General features: G+C 39.2%; 1 pseudogene; it reads left to right on the top strand.

Moving 5' to 3' along the window:
• The first annotated feature begins 8,052 nt into the window (after window positions 1–8,052).
• LOC101430665 (ras-related protein R-Ras2 pseudogene) overlaps window positions 8,053–23,164 on the top strand; it is a 28,111-nt pseudogene continuing 12,999 nt past the window's right edge.

Raw genomic sequence — 23,164 nt, forward strand, 5'->3', positions numbered from 1 at the left:
ATTCCCAGAACCCTGTGTTACATGAACCCATTATCCCTGAACCTGCATTCCCTAAACCCCACGTTCCCTGAACTTGCATTCCCCAAACCCCAAGATCCCTGAACCTGTGTTCCTTGAACCCTACATTCCCTAAAACAGTGTTCCCCAAACTCTGCGTTCTCCAAACCCCAAGCCCCAGAGTTCCCCAAACCCCACGAGTCTTGGACAAACTCTGAAATTGGGAAGGTTCTGGTGAAGGGTACAGTCGGGTCCAACAAGTGAGAGTTCAATTGTCTAGACCCCCCTTTTTTGAGCTTTGAGGAGCATGCCAGCTGGCATGAGGAGAAACTATGAAGAGATAAGAGGCAAATCAGATGAAGCAAGCTGATTTATGTAAACACGCTGGGATAGGGAAAATTGGTCTGGGAGAAGGTGGAGTCAAGCAATTAACTAGTCCTGTGCAGCCTACCTGGGAGAGGGGGACAATAGGAAGTGCTTAATAGGTCTCCAAGAGCATATTTAGGGTTCCCAGCAAGGTGTGGGTGAGCTCTCTCAGAGAGACTGAGAGTCATTATTTTCTGTGGTACTTTGGTTTACCAGGGTCCCATTTGAGTCTCAGAACAGGGCTTTCACATGGGTTTCCTGTTGCCCTGGGAGAGAAGGTAGTGAGGAAGGGAGAAAAGGGGAAGGACAGATTCCTAATCAGTTTGTTCAATTGCAAATTGTTGGTCCTGCCCTGGGTAGGGGACCCTTTTGAGGAGAAGGTCAACCAGGAAAGAGGGTTTGGCTCAGTAGAGGAGTTTCAGCCTTGAATGTGCAAGGACTCTGGTTCAGTTCCTGGCTCCTCTTAGAGTAGTGACCCACTGTGATATTAAACATCTGGCTGATACTTTGAGACAGGGAAAACATAGACATTATCCATGTATTAGCTTCCCTTGGGTCTCTTATTTTTCAAAAAAAAAAAAAAAAGAGAGAGAGATTATTTTTGCTACAAAGTTTGGCTTGGTTTACTCACTAAAACCCACTTTGAGATCTGCAGCAAGAAAGCTGCAGGGTGAATGATTGATGAACACCAGCGGCCTGACAAGGTCTATAGGAGCATGGAAGGGAAGTCTGGTTTTTCTTAGTTTGGTTGACTCCTTGTTTGAAGGCTTGTCTGGTTTTTTGTTGTTGTTGTTTTCTTGTTTTTCCTTCCTCTTTATCCCCCCCCTTTTTTTATCTTTTTTTCTATTAGGTGCTGCTAGCTTGTTTCTTGTTTGCTGTGCTTCCTCATCCTTGATTTCCTCATTTCTGTGTATACTGATTTTGGCTACCAATACTATCTGTTTTCCTTCCCACATCTTTCTATCTTCTTCCTTCTGTTGGTGCTCTTACATTCCACCTCACTTTTTTCAATTTTTCTGGCTTTTTATTTCTAGCATTTCTATTCTGTTTTCCATCTTTTATTAAGTCTTTATGTTATTGTCCTTTCTTTTCTTTTTCCTTCTCTCCTGATCATCCTGACCTTTTAATTCATACCACGTTCTTCTCCACATTGTTTCCCACTTCATTGTAGGTACTCCACTTTTTTAATTCTTATACCTCTACACTGCTTACATGAGTTTAATGTTAATTCTCCTAGGTCTTAGATGGTTATTCTGCTAACATTTACAATTAATACTACTATTTTACTTTTTCTTTTCTCACCTATTTTGCTTTCCCTAGCCCTAATCTTTTTCCTTCAAGGGAACTTAAACAGAGAAAACTTAGCACACACAGAAAAACAGCACCTAAATAAAATTTGAGGCTAGATAGGGAACCCATCAAGATAAAATGATGACCAGAGAGCAACAAAAAATTACAAACCATACCAATAATCAGGAAGACATGGCCCAATCCAATGAAGAAGCTAAAAACCAGGAAGAGGAGCAGAGCATTGAACAACTAATCAAAGCTCCCCAAACAAATATCATGGACCAATTTAATGAAGTGAAGGAAAAGATTAAGGATATTAACAAAACACTTGGAGAGCATACTGAAGAAATTGCAAATATTTGCAAAAATATAACAGATATAATGGTGATGAATGGCACAATCCAAGAAATGAAAAATACACTTTCAGTAAATAACAGCGGATTTGAAGAGACAGAGGAAAGAATTAGTGATGTGGAAGACAGTACATCTGAAATCAAACAGACAGTGGAAATTATATTTTAAAAGACAGGAAAAACCCAGCAGGTAATTAGGGATTTGAATGACAACACAAAATGCACAAACATGCACATTATAGGCATCTCAGAAGGAGAAGAGAAGGGAAAGGGGACAGAAGGGGTGTTGGAGGAAAGAATGGCTGAAAACTTTCCAAAACTATTGAGGGAGATGGATGTACATGGAAACACAGCACAAATAGTATAAATCCCAACAGGTCTACCCCAAGACATATAGTTGTGAAATTATCCAATGTTCAAGACAAAGAGAAAATACTGAAGGCATTAAGGGAAGAAAGAACCATCATATACAAGGGAAGTTCAGTAAGATTTAGTGCTGATTTCTCATCTGAAGCCATGGAGACAAGAAGACAATGGTATGACATAGTCAAGGTACTAAAAGAAAAAAATTTCCAGCCAAGAATATTCTATCCAGCAAAGCTGACATTCAAAAATGATGGGGAGTTCAAAATATTCACAGATAAACAGAAACCAAGAGAGTATGCCAATAAGAAACCTGCCCTTCAAGAAATACTAAAGCGAGTTGAGTTCTGAAGGAGGAAAGAAAAAACCAGGAGAGACAGAGCAGGGGGAGAGTGTAAGAAACTAAAAAGACAAAAAAAAAAAAAAAAAAAAAGGAAGTAAAAACAACATATGAATACACAAATCCAAAGAAAACATGGTTAATATAAGTAATTCCTTGAGATTAATAACACTTGTAGCAGTTTGATACAGTTATGAAAAATAGATATTGGATTATGTTTGTCATCTGGTCTGTGGCTGGGCATGATTAAGTTATGATTAGGGCTTTGATTGGGCCATGTCATTAGGGCATTGAGTCTCGACATGGCAAAGGACAGAGTTGAGGGGTTTTGATGTTGGAGTTTTTTATTTTTTAATTTTTTATGTTGGAGTTTGATGCTGAAGTCTTTTTTTTTTTAATTACATTAAAAAAAAATATGAGGTCCCATTCAACCCCACCGCCCCCGCCCCCCACCCCCCCCCACAGCAACACTCCCTCCCACCATCACGACACATCCACCGCACCCAGTAAGTCCATCCCTGAGCATCACTGCACCCCATAGTCAATGGTCCACATCATAGCCCAGACTCTCTCACGTTCCATCCAGTGGGCCCTGGGGGGATCTACAATGTCCCGTAATTGTCCGTGAAGCACAGCTCCACGTCCCGAAAACGCCTCCACATCTCCTCTCTTCCTCCCGTTCCCCACACCCAGCAGCCACCATGGCTACTGTTCCCACACCCATTCCACATTTTCTCTGTGGACATTGGATTGGTTGTGTCCATTGCACACCTATGTCAAGTGAGGGCTTAGATTCCACATGGGTACTGGATGCACTCCTCCGCTTCCAGTTGTAGACACTCTAGGCTCCATGTTGTGGTGGTTGACCTTCTTCAACTCCATGTTAGCTGAGTGGAGTAAGTCCAATAAATCAAAGTGTAGGAGCTGAAGTCTGTTGAGGCTCTGGGCCTGGGTGTCATATTATCAGTCCAGAGATTCAAATCCCCTACATATATCTTAAACCCAGCACCAACTACAATTCCAATAAAGTAGCATGCAAGTCTTGTGAAAAGAGATCCCCTCTGAGTCCAATTCCATCACGCAGAAACACCGGCTCCAAAGAAGGGCCATCTGTCATGGCAGTGAACCCCTTCTGCCATGACCATAGAACCCATGGGTCTCTTTATCCCCCCAAAAGAACAATACCTGGGGTTGTATCTACCTTATCTGTCTCTTAGACGATTCTGAAGTCTTAAGCTAGAGCCCCAGGAAGTAAGCTCACAGAGGAAAGAGAAGCAAGACCCTGGAAGAAAGGAACCCAGGAAGCCTGAATCCTCACAGATGTTGGCAGCCATCTTGCTCCAACACATGAAAATAGACTTTGGTGAGGGAAGTAACTTATGCTTTATGGTCTGGTATCTGTAAACTCATACCCCAAATAAATACCCTTTATAATGGCCAGCAGATTTCTGGTATTTTGCATCACGACCCCTTTGGTTGACTAATACAACACTGAATGTCAATGGATTAAACTCACCTGTCAAGAGACAAAGGCTGGCAGAATGGATAAGGACCCTTCTATATGTTGTCTATCAGAAACCCACCTTAGACTCAGGGATTCGAGGAAGTTGAAAGTGAATAGCTGGAAAACAATCTTATAAGCAAACAATTACCAAAAATGGGCAGAAGTAGCTATACTAATATCAGACAAAATAGACTTTAAATGCGAAACTATTTTGAGAGACAAAGATGGACACTACATATCGTAAAAGGGGCAATCTTTCAAGAAGAAAGAACAATCATAAACATATGCACCTAACCAGAGTGCCTCAAAATACATGAGGCAAACACTGGAAAAACAAAGTGGAGAAATAGATGCCTCTACAATTATAGTGGGGGAATTTAACACACCATTAGACAGAACATCTCAATAGAGGATCAATGAAGAAACAAAGACTTTGAATAATATATTAAAGGATCTGGACCTAATAGATATATACAGAATAATACACCCAAATACATCAGGATATACATTCTTCTTGAGTGCACATGGATCACTCTTCAAGATATACCACATGCTAGGCTAAAAAGAAAGTCTCAATGAATTCAGAAAGATTGAAATCATACAAAATAATTTCTCTGACCCACAGTGGAATGAAGTTGGTAATCTGCAAGGGCCAGAGATCCAGATTAGGCACAAAGATATGGAAGTTAAGCAACACACCCTTAGAAAAACAGTGAGTCAAGGAGGAAATCTCAAAAGAGATCAGTCTACATTGAAAGTAATGAAAATGACAACACAACATATCAAAACTTATGGGATGCAGCAAAAGATGTAATGAGAGGGAAATTCATAACCAGAAATGCATATATTAAAAAACAAGAAAGAGCTAAAATCAAACACCTAATTGCACACTTAGAGGAATTAGTGAAAAAACAACAATCTGACTGACCCTAAAGGAAAAAGAAAGAAAGAAATAACAAAGATTAGAGTAGAACTAAATGAAATAGAACATAAGAAAGCACTAGAAAAAAGTAAACAAAACAAAGAGCTGGTTCTTTGAGAAGATCAATAAAATTGACAAACCCTTAGCCATACTAACAAAGAAAAAAAGAGAGAAGATGCAAATACACAAAATAAGAAATGAGAAAGGGGATATCACCACTGATCCCACAAAAATAAGATTATCATAAGAGGATACTTTGGAAAATTATAAGACATCAAGAAGCACAATTTAGAGGAAATGAACAAATTCATAGAAACACATGAACAGCCTACATTGACAAAAGAAGAAATTGATGATCTCAACAAACTAATCACAAGTAAAGAGATAGAATCAGTCATTAAATACTCCCAACTAAGAAGAGCCCAGGGCCAGATGGTTTCACAGGTGAATTCTACCAAACATTCCGGAAAGAACTAACACCAATCTTTCTCAAACGCTTCCAAAAAAAAACAAAATAGAAGAAACATTGCCTAACTTATTCTATGATGCCAACATTACCCTAATACCAAAGCCAAACAAAGACACCGCAAAAAAGGAAAATTACAGACCAATCTCTCTAATGAACTTAGATGCAAAAACCCTCAACAGAATACTTGCTAATTGTATTCAACAACACATCAAAAGAATTATACACCATGGCCAAGTGGGTTTTATCTCTGTGATGCAAGAATGGTTCAACATAAGAAAATCAATCAATGTAATACACCTCATAAACCGATTGAAGGAAAAAATTACATGATCATATCTATAGATGCAGAAAAACATCTGACAAAATACAGCACCCTTTCCTAATAAAAATACTGCAAAAGATAGGAATAGAAGGAAACTTTCTGAACATGATAAAGGGTATATATGAAAAACCCACAGCTAACATCATCTATAATAGTGAAATCCTAAAATCTTTCCCTATAAGATCAGGAACAAGACAAGGATGGCCACTATCATCCTTCAATTTAACATTGTGTTAGAAGTACCTGCTTGAGCACTGAGGCAAAAAACAGATATAAAAGATATAAAATTGGAAAGGAAGAAATCAAAATTTCACTATTTGCTGACAACATGATTCTATACATAGAAAGACCCTAGAAATCTACAAGAAAGTTTCTAGAACTTATAACTGAGTTCAGTAAAGTCACAGGTTATAAGATCAATGCACAAAAATCAGTAACATTTCTATACACCAATAATGAGCAATTTGAGGAAGAAATCAAGAAAAAATACCATTTACAATAGTAAAAAAAAAAAATCAAATACCTAGGAATGAATTTAGCTAAAGATGTAAAAGACTTATACACAGAAAACTACACAACATGGTTAAAGGAAATCAAAGACTTAAATAAATGGAAGAATATTCCCTGTTCATGGCTAGGAAAACTAAATATCATTAAGATGTCTATCCTACCCAAACTGATCTACAGATTTAATGCAATCCTAGTAAAAATCAACACAGCATTTTTTAATGAACTGGAAAAACTAACTACAAAATTTATTTGGAAGGGGAAGAGTCCCGGAATAGCAGAGACATATTGAAAAAGAAAAATGAAATCGGAGGTATCATACTACCTGACTTTAAAAAATACTACAGAGGAAAATAGTGGTCAAAATGGCATGGTATTGGCACAAGGATAGACACACTGACCAATGAAACTGAACTGAGAGTTCTGATATAGATCCTCACATATCACTCATATGATATTTGACAAGGCTACCAAGCCCAATCAATTGGGAGAGAATGGCCTCTTCAACAAATGGTGCTTGGAGAACTGGATTTCCATATGGAAAGGAATGAGAGAGGATTACCATCTCACATCTTACACAAAAATCACCTCAAGATGGATCAAAGATCTAAATGTAAGAGCCAAGACCATAAAGACCTTGGAAGACAATGTAGGGAAGCATTTACAGGACCTTGTAATAGGAAACTGCTTCATGAAAATCATACCCAAAGCACGAGCAGTAAAAGAAAAAATAGATAAATGGGACTTTCTCAAAATTAAAGCCTTTTGCACCACAAAGGAGTTTATCCAGAAAGTGAAAAGAGAGCCTACTCAATGGGAGAAAATATTTGGTAACCATATATCTGACAGGAGCCTAATATCCAGCATATATAAAGAAATCTATATCTCAAAAATAAAAAGGCAAACAACCCATTTTTAAAAATGGGTAAGAGAATTGAACAGCTACTTCTCCAAAGAAGATATATGAATGGCTAAAAAACACATGAAAAGATGCTCAACATCACTAGCTATTAAGGAAATGCAAATCAAAACTACAGTGAGATACCATCTTACACATATTAGACTGGTGGATATTTAAAAAACAGGACTACAAGTTTTGGAGAGGATGTGGAGGAATGGGAACACTCATCCACTGCTGGTGGGAATGCAGAAGGATCCAGCCATTCTGGAGAACAGTTTAGTGGCTTCTCAAAAAATTAGCTATAGATTTGCCATATGACCCAGCAATTCCACTGCTGGGTAATTACCCAGAAGAACTGAAAACAAGGACACAAACTGATATATGCATACTATTGTTCATATTGGCATTATTCGCTACTGCCAAAAGTTGGAATCAACCCAAATGCTCATCAACAGATGAATGGACAAACAAAATGTGGTACATCCATGCAATGGAATACTACTCAGCTGTAAGAAAGAATACAGTACTAACACATGGGATAACACAGATGAATCTTGAGGACCTTATGTTGAGCGAAGCAAGCCAGACACTGAAGGGCAAATACTACACGACTTCTCTGATATGAATTAAGGAAATCAAGCTGTCTCAGAGACCTAGAGACTGGAAGATAGGCTTACAGAAATAGGGGGTTAGAGGAAGGTTATGATCCAATGCCCACATGGACAAAATCTATGATAAAGTGGAGGTAAGTAGTTGTGCAGTGAAGGGATAAGACAGGGGCATAGGGATACTATTGGGTTGGGCTTTGCAGGCTTGAGGGGGCTAGGGTTGGGAGGATGGGTGGGATGGTCCTAGGAATCTGGGGGAGAATGGGGGGAGCAAGTGAACACAGAAGTTGGTCGGTATATGAGTCAAACTATAATGTTGAGAAAACTCTTTAGAAAATATAATAAGGAAGGGTTAGTGGTATAAGGTGTTTGAATGGGGGGCATCTGGCACGGGTGCACCTGGTGCAGGCTTTTAGTGAGTGTCATAACGTGTAGGAGGTGCTAGAGCCCAATAGTTAAACAGTGTCCTGGCTACTTCTTTGCTATATCCAGGATACAATTACACAAGCATAACTGTACTCAGCTTCCAGGGGGTAGGCTTGGTCCCAAACCATACATGTACCTGCCAATTAGTATATATAATAATATAGGTATGATACTGTGAGAGCCAATCATATATTCTGACAGTAGTAGTATAAAAACAGCTCCCAGGTAAACAGCAGAGCAGAGAGAACAAAGAAAGCTTAAAGGAACAGGAGCAGAAAGAGAGCAGAGAAAGGTGGAAAAGAGCATGGAATAAACTCAATATGCATAAACTCCCGTGGCTCCACATGCCATCTTTTTTGCTATGGGCCATGACTCCCCCACTCTGACTGAGAGGCCTGGCTCAGACCCCACCATCTTTGTTTTAAAGTGACAGAGAATTTGGCAAAATTGTGTTCTGATACAAGATGGAAGGCAGAATTTGAAAGCGACAAACTTGAATATTTAGCGAAGGAATTTCCAAATTAAATGTAGAATGTGCAGCCTAGTTTCTCCCTGCAGCTTATAGTAAAATGAAAGAGGAAAGGGATAAGCTGAGAACTGAACTCCTGGGCACAAAGAAACCTGAAATTGATGATTTTGAAAATTATGAACTTTTGGAAAACAAATTTCTAGAGAATAGTGCTCCAGGTGAAGTTTTTTTGTTTGTTTAAATATACTCTTTAAATTTATTTTTTAAAAAGATACTCAGATTACATAAATGTTACCCCAAAAATATAGGGAATTCCCATATGCCTTGCTCCCTAGCCCTTCCACATTTTCCCACATTAACAACATCCTTCATAGTGTGGTACTTTTGTTACAATTGATGAACACATTTTGGAGCATTGTCATTAAGTGTGGATTATAGATTACATTGTAGTTTCATGTGAAGGTTTAACTGAACATGGAACTAGTCAGCCATTTCAGTGCAAGTCAGGATTAGAAATGTCAATATCCGGAAAGGATTTGTAAAAAATCCTATTTCTTGTGGTTTGGACCCGTGAACAATACATGTGAAACTGACAAGCTTTCTGTGAGATCTGTGTGATGGAACCACTACCAATCTGGACTAAAAGGGACAGGTTGAAGGAAAAAAATGACTTCAAAGGTAGAACCATGGAAGCTGAGGTCTGAACTGAAGACACCTTTCCCAGCAAAGGGAACATCCACAAATATATGTGGAAAGGGCGAGTCTGCCCTGGAGTTTGGAGAGGGCAGGCCTTCCAACACGTTGTTCAGGAACTATGTCTACCCAAGGATTCTCAAATGCCTGGAGGATTGCAAAGAGGCTATCTACCACCCACATGCTTGAGGAGAGTGGAGCCTAGAGTCGGCCCCCACTCAGAATCTTAGCCCGACTAGAGCTGAGAGCCTGGCCATCAGCCCAATGCTTGAAGATGTTGGAATTTTCACCCCAGTGTGTGGGTAAGAGCATGACTGCTGAGCAAGACTTCGGAAAGGATGGGGTTGCTGCTTTATCAGCACTGAGGACAAGGCATTGTTCTAGAGAAAACTCTCAGACCTTGAAATAGAATGAAGCATGCTCTGCAGGGTTTTAGAATTATTTTGGACCCATCACCACAGTTTTCTTTCCAATTTCTCCCTATGGAAATGGGAACATTTATCCTATGAATGTTCTTCCATTTTATATTGGAGGTGGATAACTTGTTCTCTTGGTTTCACAGATCAGCAGTGCAGGGGAATTGTGCCCCAGGACAGACCACACCTATAACTGATTTTGATGAGACTTTGTACTTAATATTGCTACTGAAGTGATTTAAGTCTTTTGGGATATTGTGATGGAATGAATGATTTTGCATATGGAAAGATCATGTCTTTTAGGAGTCCAGAGATTATTGTGATAGTTTGTAGCTATATGGACCCCAGAGAAGTATTTTCTTAAAAAGTTAATCCTTTCCTGTTGGTATGATTCACTGTAAGTAGAATATAACACACTCATTCAAGGTGGGTCTTGATCCTCTTATTGGAATCCTTTTAAGAGAATGAAATTCAGATGAAGAGAGAAAGATAGTCATGAAGCAAGAAACTGAAAGCAACAAAACCTGGAAGAGAAGGACGAGACCAGCAAATGCTGCCATTTGCCTTGTCAAGTGACAGAGGAGTCCAGGATTGCCAGCAGCCAGTCACTGGGGAGAAAGCACCACTTGTTGCCTTGATTTGGACATTTTCAGCCTTAAACTGTAAGCTTTTGTAAACTAATAAAGTTCTGATTTTAAAAGCCAACCCATTTTATGGTATCTGCTTGAGCAGCTTTAGCAAACTAGAACAATATACTTACCACTCAACCCAGCTATTCAACACTTAAGTATTTACCCGAAATAAATGAAAAATATTTCCATGCAAAAATTTGAACATGTATGTTCATAGCAGCTTTATTTATGATAGCCAAAACTTGGAAACAATCCAAACATCCATCAATTAGATTGGATGAATAATCTATGGTAAATTTCTCCAATAGAAAGGAACAAAATACTGATACATGCAAAAACCAGGAAAGATCTCAACATCATTATGTTAGATGAAAGAAAATCAGACACAAAAGATGCATAGCTCAATTTATATAGAATCCCAAAGAACAGTGAGCCTTTTTAGTGATAGAAGGAAGATCATATTTGTCTGCGGGTGAAGAGAAGGGGAATAACTTCAAAGGGGGCTGAGGGAACTTTCTGAGTTCATAGAAATACTCTGCATATTGATTGTGGTTAAAATTACACAACTTTGTATATTTGTCAAAAATCATCAAATTCTAAATTTTATTGCATGTGAATTATCCTTCAATAGATGATTAAAAAGGGTGAAGAGAAACTTCTGGCCTTTCTCCTTTACTGAAGCCTGGAGCACAACAAACCTCTGGGATAGATACTATTATTACCCCTCATTTTATTCATGAAGAAATCTTATTACAGTTAGAAATTAATATGTTCAACATCATGGAGGTGAAAAATAAAGCAACTGGCATTCAAACCCATCCCTGGGTTCTTACTACCGATACCTGAATGGTACCACAAGAAAGTGCAAAAGCTCTTAAAAGAGAATCAGTATTTGCAATAAACCTATCTAACAAATAATGATTGTTCAACATGTACTTTTTACCCTAGGAATCATTAGAAAAAGAAAAACTGCCACCCCTATACCTCCCCCACCACACCATGGGCAAAAACTAATAGTCAATTCAACACAAAGAAAACTTATTGTCCAATAATTACATGAAAAGATGCTCACCTTCACTAGAAATCAAAGTCAACCAAATTAAAAGCAGAGAGGTGTTATTCTTCCACCTATTAGATTGGCAAAATTAAAAACAATCATAATAGTTAAGTTTTGGTGAGTACATGGGGAAACAGGAATGCTCATACACTAATAATAGAAGTAGAAACTGGCATTACTACATTGCCAAGTTGGCAGTAGCTAAGATAATTGAAAATGTACACACCCAAGAACCTAGCAACTCCATTTGGAGTATGTTGTCTGGAACATGTGTTCTCTTGGATGTGTAAAAATAATGTTCTTTTCTTACATTGGCTGTTAACATAAAATTGGCATTCTGAATCTCCATCAGTAGAGAAATGACTAAGTAAAATGTATAACACAATAAAATATGTTACTATAGTTAAAAGGTTATTATAAAAAGAATTAGGTCTTTCACAACATAGATTTTTTTAAAGTATTTGGTTGAGTAAAAAATTCAAGTTGTGGAAAAGTATTATACTTCGATGTAATTTATGTAAAATAATACTCATGTATGTATATTGAATATAAAAGTATAAAAGCCTGGAAGGAAAAGAAGGGAATAGACCTGAAATATGATAAAGGGCTACTTAAACTGTAATATTGTGTTCCTTTTATTTAAAAAATGACTCGATGCAAATAATGCGAAATATCACTTTACAGCATAGTAGGAACATGGGTGCCTGATATATTATTTCTTACCTTCTCAGTATTTCTGAATTTCCCTTAAAAATTAAAAGACCTGGAAAGGTAGTTTAGGGCCAATAATAGAGGTCCTTGAATGTCAGCTTAAAATTTCAACATTATTCTATAGGCAATAAAGAGAACCAATGTTTGCGAGTAGAGAAGGGATGTAAGAGAACTGATTGGAAACCATTAGACTATTCCATAATATAAGAATCTAGTTTTTATTTCCAAAGTCCAGAAAAAGGGATTTCTCCAATTCCTTAAGAAACTCATTCCAGTGACATACAAATCTCACGTCTGTTAATTGTGCCACGTTGTCAACCTGAAACTCTTGTAGGTACTAGTGAGGGTTCAGAATATTCATCATGCTTTATGAAGTGCTTCCACAAAGATATGGCACCCAAAGTCAATATTGTAGTATCTGCTCCCAGCCCAGAGAGAGAAATAGGTACTTCACTCTAGTCCCCAGGGCAGAGGTACAGGTGTCCAGTGGCCCTAACTAGCTGAGAGGGACTCGGACAGCCAAAACACTATGACCACACCGGAACCAACAGTGTCGACACAACAGTTTACATCATCCCTTTAATGAGGACTTGCAGTTGTCTAGAGCCCCATTGGCAATGACATCTGGATGAGCCTGTGATTATCTGTGTTCTTTCTACAGAGAACACCCCTGGAACCCAGTTCTGACGGTCTCAGCTGCCTCACCTCTTTTTACCCACCTTCCTGCCATCTGCTCTTTCCTGACATTTTCTCTCTTCTGCTTACCACAACCAATTCTCAGGAGGGCAGCAGAGAGTTGCCTGGGTTCCAAACAAATTGTCTCTCAGAGCATGGGCACCACCTTAGGAAGGAAAGGGACTCTGGGGCCAGATTCCAAATTTTGGGCTCTGTGTGTGTGTGTGTGTGTGGAGGGGGGGGGGGGGTAAAAGACAGAGGGTGAATCTATGGGAGCCCAGAGCACCGAGAATAGGAAAGAAGGAAATGATTTGCAGCTGACATTAATAAATCTTTGAGTTCCTGAAGGTCCTGGGTATCTGAACTGTACAACATCCAGTTCACCCCACCCCTCACTAGTGGACACCTGTTCCTCCATGAGATTATTTCATGAAATTCACTCAAGCCTGATCTTGTCCTATAAAAAAATTCTGGCTCCCCTTTTCCTTGTCCACCTCCACCCTCCCTGACCTCCCAATTGCCAACTCATACATAAATATGATTTGATCTAGGTCCTTTGCCCTCAGAGCAGGTTCAGGTGTGGGCCCAGTTCATTTCCACTGTATCCATCTAATTCACATCCAGCCTTGGTGATGACCCAGAATAACCACTGGACCCTACCCTGAGACAAACGGGACCCTGCAGTATCAGGGAAAGGAGATCAATGTGGCACTATTGACATATTGGGCCAATAATTCTTTGCATTGGGGCCATCCTGTGCATTATAGCATGTTCTGTAACATGTTTAGCAGCATCCATGGTCTCTGCCTACCAGACGCTGATAGCAATTTCCACCCAGTTGTGATGATCAAAAATATTTACGAATATTGATAATTGTCCTCTGGGGTTGTTCTAGGAGACACTTAGTCAAATCCCCTTACACCAAAACATTTTATGATTTTTATTTACTTTCTCGTAGGAAAAAAAGAAAGAGCTGTAACAAATTTGAATGTTAACTATTATTTCAAAGTAAGTCCCACCAAGCTTATGTGAACCTTTCTCAGAAAGATAAAGTCTACATTATTGCAACTAATAAAACAAATAAAATATTGTTTGGAAAAATAATACTCACAAAATTCCTATGAAAAACCTTTCACACAAAAATTGTTCAAGATTATATTTTAATTTTATTCCTTAGGACAAAGAGAAGACTGCCATTAATGATGACAAAAGTGAGGTGAAGAACTTATGATTGAATGATATTACAGTCAGTCACATTTGCCCAGGTGGAATCATATTGAAAGATTATAATGCTTCCTCTATTTTAAACAGATGGCCAATTGTGGACATAATGCTCCATGTCCATCATAAAATAGTGGAAATAGTTGAGGTAGGGAGAGGTGTTCGTGTTGCAATCCAGTTTATGAAACCATAAATAAATTACATAAGCAGAGCCTGAAACCAGTATAGTTATATCTGAACACTGTAATATTAATTGGAGTTGAGGAGAAAGAGACTACAGAATAACTCTTTTGTCTCTCGGTCTCTTATTGTCAGGAAATTTGCATCTTCTTGTTTATTTTTAATTAATTTTTAAAAAACTTACCCAGCCTGGAAAATAATGATTCAGGATTTTGGCAAGGGCCTATGATAAGTAAACAAGGGAGGAACATAATTTCAGCAAGTGATGGGATAGAGAGCCAAGGCTCAGCAGTGGGGACAGCGGCTCCAGTTTGGAAGTGTTCAGTTGACCTGACCAAAGGATCAAGGCTAGGGCAGGGAATTCATCCATGAAGGGGAGGAGGCTATTTGGCTTGGACCTGCCTTCAAGCATATCTGGTTTTATTGGCTCTTTTTCACAGGAGAGGCAGCTGGGCCCAGAGACATTTAATAACTTGTCTGAATGCCCAAAACCAGTAAGTGACAGAGGGCAGAAGAGGACCCCAAATTTCTAGGGTTCTGGAGGATAGTGCTCTTTCCACATCATCAAATGCCCCTGTAATACTTTCCTACTTTCTAATAAATTGTAGTACAAATATGTTATCTTACAGTTTTGGCAGTCAGGAGGCTGAAATGGGCTTCTCTGGGCTGAAATCAAGGTGTTCGCAGGACCGTGAAAGCTTTAGAGTGGTAGCCTCTGTTTCCTTGCCCTTCCCAGTTTCCAGAAGCTGCCTGCATACCTGGGCTTCTGACCCTTCCTCCATCTTCAAGGCCAGCAGAATAACATCTTCAAATCTTTGACAATGACCTTCTGCTTCCCTTGTCACATTGCCTTCTTCTCTGAACCTCCTGCACCTCTTATAAGGACTCTTGTAAATACATCAGGCCTACACAGATAAGCCAGCATAATCTCCCCATCTCAAGATCCTTAATTTAACCACATCAGCAAAGACCCTTTTACCACCTAAGGTAATATTCACAGGTTCCAGGGATCAGGATTTGGAAATAATTGGGGGTCATTATTAAGCATACCATAACTCCTAGGAATGCCAGCCAGAAGGAGAGTTTCTGACAATCATTTTTTAAAAGGAGTCACAACTGAAAATGGGAGGATTGCATCCAGCATCCATGTGGAATCTGAGCCTCCTCTTGACATAGAGGTGCAATGGACACAACCAATCCAATGTCCACATAGAAGAGGTGGCATTGGATTGGGAAAAGTGGACATGGTGGACGATGGGTATGGGAAAAGGCAGGAAGAGATGAGAGGTGGCGGCGTCTTTGGGACATGGAGCTGCCCTGGATGGTGCCTCAGAGGTAATCACCGGACATTGTAAATCCTCACAGGGCCCACTGGATGGAATGGAGGAGAGTATGGGCCATGATGTGGACCATTGTCTATGAGGTGCAGAGGTGCCCAAAGATGTACTTACCAAATCCAATGGATGTGTCATGATGATGGGAACGAGTGTTGTTGGGGGGGGAGAGGGGGGGTGGGGGGGTGGGGTTGAATGGGACCTCACATATATATATATTTTTAATGTAATATTATTACAAAGTCAATAAAAAAAAAAAAAGGAGTCACAAACAGAGATGGGAGTTGGTTAAGAGAACAGGAAAAAGTCCTTTATAGACTCTTGAATTCCAAGTCAGTGTGGGAGGCAGAAGAGTATAATGTGGCCTAATTCCCAATCTTGTGGCCATGTTTAGAAACCTTTTGGGAGCTTATAAAAAGTGACCAATGCCTGAGCCCTAATTCCTAGAGATTCTGTTTCAGTCTGTGGTAGGCCCAGGCATCAGCATTTTCTAAGTTCCTCCAGGGGATCATTAGAAGCCCAGATTCTGGAATCAGACTACTTGTGTGCAAAGGCCCCTCCACTGCTGTGTGCTGGAACTGAGGCAGTGGATTTTACCTGCCTCAGTTTCTTCTTATGTAAAATGGGGATGATGCTATTAATAGAACTACCTTATAAAGCTGAGGATAAACTGGCATATACAAGTAAACTCCCCATCACAGAGTAGACATTAGATTAATGTTATAGGTTGTTTTTGCTACCAACGCCTCAAAGCTCCTGAGAGGGATGTCCATTCAGCTAATTCCTCCACAGACCCGAACCCAAAGTGATTTCTGTTTGTCTGGGTGGGGAGAGAAGGGAATTAGGGTGACACTCTACTTATTAGGGTATCATTAGGAGCAGTGACCAGTGGAGTGAGCAAGAAAGAACAGTCAGAAAGGTTCGAACTGGGGGAGGAAAGGTGTAGTGTGCTGTACAAACATGAGGAGAGCCAAGAGCCACCTGATAATGATCTGGCCATGATCTAGACTTAGTATCTACAGCAATAGTTCTCAACCTGGCTGCACGTTCACATCATCTGGGGCACTTTAAAAAAATACTCATGATGCAAAGGCCCCACATCAGATCTGTTGAGTCAGAATGTCTTGGTGTGAGATCTGGGAGTCTTTTTTTAAATATAAGTTCCACTGTAATGCTAGTCACCTAAACTTGAAAACTACTGGTCTAACTTTTGGCTTCAGGCTCTGAGGAGACCTAGGTGCAACTTTCTTTGGTATTCCCACACTAGGATTCATCCCACACAAGCAGCTTCCACCATACTGCCCAAGTTAGGCCACAATGAGATAAAATTCATGTATTTGAGATGCACCAATGGGGAAGTTGGTGCCACATCTGCCCTGGCCCAGATCAGTCCCCTGGGTCTGTCTTCATAAAGGCTGGTGATGGCATTGCCAAGGCAACTGGTGACTGGGAAGATCTAAGGATTACTGTGAGGTGGATCATTCAGAACAGACAGGTCATGATTAGAGATGATACCTTCTGTTTCCACCCTAATCATCAAAGCCTTCCAGGAACACCCAGTTACAGAAAGAAGCAGAAAATCATAAAGCACAGCAGAAATATCACCCTTGATGATGTTGTCAACTTTCCCAGACACTTGAGGCATGGGCTTTGGTCAGAGAACTGCTTGAACCACTAAAGAGATCCTGGGGACTGTGGGCTGCAATGTTCATGGCTGCCACCCTCATGACATCATAGATGACATCAACAGTGGTGCAGTAGAATGCCCAGGTAAGTGAGAAGTACAAAGGAAAATATTGCAATAGAAGATCATTTAACAACCAAAATAATAATAATAATAATCACTGATCTCTAGGTTCTGACCTCCAGTCCTATGCCTGGACTCTTAGCTTGTCACCAACTGCAACAGTGAGGGAGAAGAAGGGAAAGAGGAACTCTGGTCCATCCACCTCCAAGTTACCATCCTATTTCCCATAATCTTCTCACTTCTTCATGCCTCAAATGCTAATAGTAACAACCATAAAAAACAATGAACATTTATTAAATGCTTACTCAATGTCAAACCTTGTACCAAGAACTTTATATGCATTATCTAGGAAAAATCAAGTAAAATGTTTGACATGAGACAAAATATTTGGTTATTTAGATCATGCTATGCCAAATATGATCCACAGCCACTAATGTCACCTGAGAGCTGAAGAAGGGAGAGCATTAGAGAATCTTTGACACTACCCCAGACTTACTAAATCAGGATGAATTTTAACAAGATATCCAGGCAACAAAAAGCACAAAAAAGTTGGAGAAGATGGAAGATGCTGGGCTCTTTTAGATTATTTTATGAATCCCAAAAAGCAAAGGGGTTATGTTTATACACTAATCTACTCCTCTGTGTGTGATGCCCTTTGGTTGTTTTGAACTCAGTGAGGTGTCTCTGATTAAGTTTACTTAATAACATCAATTTAGGGCTTCTGATAGGGCTATGTCAGTAAGGTGTAAATTCAGGTTGAGTTCCTGTCCCCTTGGTTGGCTGATATAAATGAACACTCAATAAGACACATGCTAGAGAAGAGAACTTGCTCATTTTGATCCTGCCATGTGACAGAAAGAATAAGGCTCAAAAAGCTAGAGCCCTGGGAGAAAAGGGACCATTTGTTTGATAGGTGACAGCTAATCTTGGGAAGAGAGTCAAGACTGATTTAGGAAGCCCAGAATGGTGAGCCCTAACCAGGACAGAGAGAGATAACAGGAAGCCTTGAGGGAAAGTAGAGGCCAGGCAGAGATCAGTGATGGTCTTGCTTCAACACTGTCATCTGACTTTGGTGAGAAGGCAACCTTGAGTTGGACCCTTTATGGCCTTGTAACTGAAAGCTTTTACCCCAAATAAATACCTCTTATAAAAGCCAACAGGCATCTGGTACTTTGCACTGGCACCCCTTTGTCAGACTAATACAGATACAGAAGGAGGCAGCTGCCTTAGTTTGTGATTTGATATGGTGTCAGGCAGGGCACAAGGTCCTAAAACCCCTTTTTCCACTATGGCTCTTTGTGTGTTCTCCAGGGTGTTGTTCTCTAGGCCCACACTCTAGACCCTGCACGGGGATGCACTCCCTAACAAGACAAATTACCTGGAGTTGGAATTAGTTAAAAGTCCTACAGAAGAAGGAATGGGTTGAAGCAGTGTTTCTCAAATTTAAATAATGTACAGACCCTTTAAAAAAAGGACCCACCATATTGCCTTAAATTGTTGTTATTATAAAGTTGCTTCAATAATTAAAACCCATAGTTGGAGATCTATAAACAAAAACAAAGCCAATTTATCAATTAAATATAAGCAAAACTGCAAAACTAATGCAAATCATATAAATGAAAGCAATCAAATATAACAGATGACTTTTTTTGCTAAAATAAGTCACCTTTTACCACATGAATGGGTGTAGGATTTCTGTCTGGGAAGATGTGAAAGTTTTAGCGATGGAAAGTGGTACACATAATTTATTGTGAATGCGATTAATCCCATTAAATGGTATGCTTGGGAGTGTTGAGATGGGAAAATTTATGTTGTATATATGTTCCCACAATTTAAAAAAAAAAAGAGCAAGTTAAATTTCTTGAGCTTGATTATACATGTAAAGTAGTTATAAAAATGAAATACTTATTTCAAATAAATGTACATGGGAGTATTAAGTATTCAAGGAGCACAACATATACAACCTATACTCAAGTATTAGAAAATTGATTGATAATTAGATAAGTAGGTGATAGATAGATTAGATTAGATAGATAGATAGGAAGGTAGATAGATAGATAGATAGATAGATAGATAGATAGATAGATAGATAGATAGATAGATAGATAATGGCACATGTGGCAAAATGTTAAATTTGTGGATCTGGGTACCCAGCAGGAGTGTTGTGTAGAGGTATGTTGAAGGTCTTTGAATAGGATTTGTATTATTTTTGTAAATGTCCTGTAAATTTGAAATTATTCCCAAATAAAAAGTCAAAATAAAAGTCAATATTGACTTCATGCCTTCCTCCACTTTAAGCTCCCAAGTCTGAGAAAGCTTCATTGCTTAGGGGACTCTGAAGCAGTCTCTTCTTTGTAATTCAATTTGTTTAGATTGTGACTTGTCTATTGCAATACAATATTAATGAACTTTCCTTAAAAAACAATTTTAAAAAATCACCTAGGCTTGTTTTAGAAAATAATTTTTTCCATTAAAAAAAAATAGGGTTCTTTATTGCAAATTTGCCTTATTTGTACCTGCAGTACTGCCTCAAAAATGTTCCATTTGAGAATAACAAAATGCCTTCCTCATTTTAACAGTGGTCCTTATACCAAATCCCAGTTAAAACTAAATGAGGAAAAACTAGCTAATAAAAGTGCTTTAAATTTGTTTGAGATTTTTAATACTTCCATGTCCATGATCCATTTATCCCTATGAATTATGATTAGGACCATCCCACATAGGAAAAGAGAAGCTGTCACTTGCCTGAAATTCGGTCTCTGTTATCTTGGGTTTCTGTCCTCTAAGGCAGAGGTAAAGAAAAAAGAAAGACAGTTGATTAAAAGTGACCAAAAGTCAATGATTAACGAGCAGTAACGTGACTTTGGGGGTGGGAGGAGAGACAACTAGAGACTACTATGCAAGAAAAATAACAGGCCCTGCAAGGGCTGACAGAAGCCTTTTGACTAATTCGTTTGGAACCCCTCTAGACACCTGAGGGGCCCCAGGGGTGTTACACTGGATGGTCTTTTGATGTCTCACCCAGCTGCATGCCATCACAATTCAGTGTCCCCAGTCAGTGTTCCCAGCTAGCACTGAGACTGCATAGGAGTCAACCATAGCTCATTGTCAAATATAAGGAGACTGCTGACTGGCACTAGGGATGCAAAAAGGAAGCCAGGTTATGAAGGCATCACATCACTGTTAAATGTCACATATATGGCTGACCATTCATTTAAACAGTGACCATGAATTAAAGACTTATTATGGGCACAGCCCCTGTGAAATGCTTTATATATGGTGTTTCACTTTATTTGCCCACTTTTGAGATATTTGAGTTAATTTTAACCTTACTGTTTTCACAGATGGAGAAACTAAGGCTTAGGAAAATTAACTAGATTACTGAGGTGGTTTCCACAGCTACTTAAATGGCAGATCTGGGATTCAAACCTGGTCTGGCTAACTCTGGAAACTGCTTTCTTACCAACATGCTCTCAACCTTCCCTGAGAAACTGTGTAACTCTGTTTTTGAAGGACAGAGATTATTCCAGCATGCCATGCCCTGAGGATGATGCAGGGCAAGGGTGTAGATATGGGAAGGATATGACTGGTGTGTGTGTGTTGGGGGGGAGTAGGTTTTAAAGATTCCTGAGTGTTGGCTGAGGAGATTGCCATTTCTGCTGTAGACAGTGCTTCTCAGGGAACTGTCATTATCCATAAAAGAAAAGGTAAAGGGTAAAAAGTGAGAGCAAGTTCAGCAGCTCTAAGCAAACTGCTCCTCTGCTAGCAATGGATTGCTGGTAAAAGCTTTAAAGTAAGGAAAGTACATGGTCTAAATGGTATTTCAGGGACATTACTTGGCACCCATGCAAAGGAGATATTAAAGGCAGAAAGGCCGGAGGCAAGGAAACTGGCTAAGAGATGATTGCAGACGCTCATTTCTGATATGAAGAGTCTGAGTCAGAACAGAGGTGTGGGAACAGGGAATAAGGGACAGATGAAAATATCACCCACTGTGAAGGAAGAACTGATGAGCCCTGGGGACCACATAGCCACTGTGATCAATGATGGTTCTGAGAGGAGAGCAAAGAGGAGGAAAGGTGCTCCAGAGCCAGTACTTCTCATCTGTTTCCTACCAGACTGCAAGCCCTGAGGAATCAGGAAAGCTTCTCAAGTCTGTCAGCTTCACAGATTTTCCCAATTGCCAACCACGGGCCTAGCATTCAGTAAACTCAATAACTACTGACTTGTAGACTGTTTCCTCTACCTGGAATGCTTTGTTCTCTACTTTTGCCTGGTATAGGAAGAGTCAAATTCAAACCTCTACACAAATGTCTCTACCTCAGAGAAACCATCCTTGGCTAGAGACCCTAAATTAGGTCCTGTCATTTTCCTCTTCATAGAAACTTTTCTTCACTGTTTTTATTATAATGTGTAATTTTATATGTGTTATTTTTAATATCTTTTCATTAATGTTGTTGTTCTTCTACCTTACTCCACTAGACTATAATCTCCACATCAGTTTCCTTTTCACTATCAAATCCCCAGCATATAGTGCATCACTGTCTAACAGAAACAGAATGCAGACCACATATGTAATTTAAACATTTCTAATAGCCACATTTTTAAAATCAAGAAGCAGCAGGTGAAACCAATTTTATTAATATAATATAATATATAATATAATAATATTAATTATTACCAATGATATCCAAAATATTATCATTTAGGCATATGATCTAAATGACATAATGTAAAAAATGACTGAGATAGTTTATATTGGTGCTTTTAAATTGTTTACATCTGGGTGTATTTTACAATTATGCACATCTCAACTGGGACTAGCTACATCTCAAAGTGCCAATAGCTGCTCATGGCTAGTGGCAACCAGAGTGGACACTAAATGTCTTGCATGATGTCTGAAATATATTACTTAATAAAAAGTTGATAAAGAAAAAAAGAGGGTGGAGAAAAAAGGAAAAGAAGGAGAGGAAAAATACAAGACAGGAGGGAAAGAGAAACTAATATTTGTTGAATATTTACAAGGTTAAGTAATTTCATATAACAATAAATTATGTGATTTCATTCTAACATCAACACTGGAGGTGTAGGTACTATTGGAATCTTCTTTGTAAATGAAGACACTGGCCTGGAGGTGTCAGCATTTGGCCAAGATCACATTGTTTAAATGAAAGAAGCAGGATTCAGAAGCTCCCTCACCATAGCTCCAGTCAATGTGCTGCTTGTGTTCACGGAAGTCATATGCAGCAAGTCTGGTGAAGCCTGATAGCTATCTAAATATCCCTCTCCTCCAGATGAAGCATAACAGTCCTCCTATAAAGTATTGTTTTGAATCCCACTTTCCTTTCAAAACTATGGTCTATCCACTACAGGCTAATGTAGGTGTCCACTTAACTCTTCCAGACATGTCTTAGAGTAATCTTTATCCCATTTTCTGTTGCCCATTTAGACTCCACTATGACCAAACAAGATGGTGGTACTCAAAGTTCCCTAACATGCCAAGTTCTTCAATGTCTCCTTAGTTCTGCAGACAGTTGTCACAATGCCTGGAACCCTTTTCCCCTTCACTGGATTAACATACATTCTGCATAATTCAGCTCAAGATAAATACAAGAAAGAAAGCAAAGGGTGAAAAGCTAAACTCAAGAGTCATCTCATCTC

The sequence above is a fragment of the Dasypus novemcinctus genome, chromosome 4 (genome assembly GCF_030445035.2).
Source record: "Dasypus novemcinctus isolate mDasNov1 chromosome 4, mDasNov1.1.hap2, whole genome shotgun sequence".
In the NCBI taxonomy this organism is placed as follows: domain Eukaryota; kingdom Metazoa; phylum Chordata; class Mammalia; order Cingulata; family Dasypodidae; genus Dasypus; species Dasypus novemcinctus.